General features: G+C 34.5%; 1 protein-coding gene across 2 annotated transcripts in view; it reads right to left on the bottom strand.

The window, feature by feature from the left end:
* The window catches only part of LOC135113098 (calcium-activated chloride channel regulator 3A-1-like), a 23,375-nt gene extending 21,665 nt beyond the window's left edge, over positions 1 to 1,710 (bottom strand). For both annotated transcript variants that reach the window (XM_064028135.1, XM_064028136.1), the window contains exon 1: positions 1,675 to 1,710. The gene's annotated coding sequence lies outside the window, so the exon portion shown is untranslated. The remainder of the gene's footprint in view (positions 1 to 1,674) is intronic.
* Positions 1,711 to 2,349: the final 639 nt, after the last annotated feature.

Raw genomic sequence — 2,349 nt, 5'->3', positions numbered from 1 at the left:
AGAGAGAGAGAGAGAGAGAGCACCTGTCTAACCATAATAAAAGAAACACGCTACATTTCATATCCCACAAAAACTGAAAAAAAAAAGAAAAGAAAAAAAGTAAAAACAGTTTGACTTTTGAGTTTGACCTTATACATCTCAAAAAAAAAAAAAAAAAAACTAATAAAAAAAATAACGATGGTAAAAAAAAAAAAAACAAAAAAAACACACGATTCGGAAAAGAACACAAAACTTGAAACCTTAAAACATCTACAAAAAAAAAAAAAAAAGTTTATCTGGCTGTCTGTAACCTAACCACTTGTTAATTAATTACACACACACACACACACACACACACACACACACACACACACACACACACACACTACAGATATTCACAATTACTTAACAGAGAAAACCCACACATAAAACTGCCATTAGCAAGAATTTTTTTTAACATTTAGAGCAGCGTAAAAAAAATTGTTTAACATGGACACACTTGCAGAGAGAGAGAGAGAGAGAGAGAGAGAGAGAGAGAGAGAGAGAGAGAGAGAGAGAGAGAGAGAGAGAGAGAAATAGGAGGTAAACTGTCTTTTCTAGTCTACAGTTTTAAAAGACTTTAGTACAAAGAATATTGTTAAAAGTCACGGATATTCATGAGAGAAGTTGTTTGCAATGACGCAGGAAGAGAGATTTATAAATATAGTCAACTTTGCCTTTTATAAGCTACAAAATGAAATAAGACGCTGCAGGACAAATGAATAAATGAATAACAACAACAATAACAACAACAACAACAATAATAATAATGATAATAAAACAAGATGATAAGTGTCCAGGAAATTATATGTGATTAATGAAAAAAAGTTATGAATCTTGAAGGTGGAAATGGTGAAGAAAAATTTAAAGGGAACACGCTGAAGGCAGGATATGAGACATTGTCAACCAGAAATTTGTAGGAATATTAGGAAATTTAAGAGAGTGACTGTATGAAAGTGAAGGAACTGGTGTAGCACTGAAAAGAAAAAAGAAAAAAAATAACTAAAGAGCAAATTTAAGTCACTACGTTAGAATTACAATGTGTTTAAAAGTGAATAATAAATAAATAAATAAATAAATAAATAAATAAATAAATAAATGTGTATCAGTGAAAGAGTGAAAGAAAAATTAACCCTTTCATTGCTAGTCATTCTTTCTCATAATCATCTAAGAATTTTAAAAGGCTTATTTTTTTGTATTACAGTGTCTTATAGATGTACTTCTGTAACTAAGCAAAGATTAGAAAATAACTTCATTCTTTTTTTCTTCGTCTTTCTGTCCATCCCAGCAGGTTATTACAGTGGTCTTCAGATCAACAAAAGACGCCCACAGCAGGAAAAAGGATTAAAGAAGTAATAATTAAAGGCACAAAGTTAAAGGAAACAGTTAAAGGCACAAGAAAAAAGATGAACCACCCAAAATTTTAAGAATCTTACAAATTTTTAGGAAAGGAGATTAACTAATACTTAAAAATAAAACAAATATTTAAACACACTTAACTATTACTTAAAGAAAAAAACAAGACAAATACTTAAACACAGAACACTACACACACAAGTCAACGATACTTCACTGTAGTAACCCAAGTACACACACACACACACACACACACACACACACACACACACACACACACACACACACACGAGCACTCACGAGACACGCCCGTACGCACAAACACTAACTTAAATACTGATTACATCCAGAGAGAGAGAGAGAGAGAGAGAGAGAGAGAGAGAGAGAGAGAGAGAGAGAGAGAGAGAGAGCGTGACATCACCAACTCCGGAAACAGACCGCCTCTTGAGTGATGTCAGAGAAATTGACTATAAAAGCTAAATTCACCCTTATTTTAACACGACTCTCGCTCTTAAGTACTCATGTGGCTTGGCTCCTTATTGCCCCCTTCTCCTGTACGTTTATCATGTTTTTTTCTTTTTCTTATTTTCTTTTTTCGGCCCTCTCTCTCTCTCTCTCTCTCTCTCTCTCTCTCTCTCTCTCTCTCTCTCTCTCTCTCTCTCTCTCTCTCTCTCTCTCTCTCATTATCTCTAACTCGCTTCCTCATTTAAATATAGTCATTTACACTGTATGGCAGATTGAGTGTTTGTTTGTTTGTTTGTTTGTTTGTTTGTTTGTTTGTTTGTTTGTTTTTCTGATGGTGAGGAGGAGGAAGAGGAGGAAGAGGTTTAGAATATCGAAGACGGAAGAGAAATAGAAGAAGGACAAAAGGGAAGAGGAAAGAAAAGGAGAAGGATGATAACAGTGAGGAGGAGGAGGAGGAAAAGGAGAAGGAGGAGGAGGAGGAGGAAGAGGAGGAGGAGGACGGAGACTGCA

This window comes from Scylla paramamosain, chromosome 25 (assembly GCF_035594125.1).
Source record: "Scylla paramamosain isolate STU-SP2022 chromosome 25, ASM3559412v1, whole genome shotgun sequence".
In the NCBI taxonomy this organism is placed as follows: Eukaryota; Metazoa; Arthropoda; class Malacostraca; order Decapoda; family Portunidae; genus Scylla; species Scylla paramamosain.
This window is presented reverse-complemented; position numbering and strand designations above follow the sequence as displayed.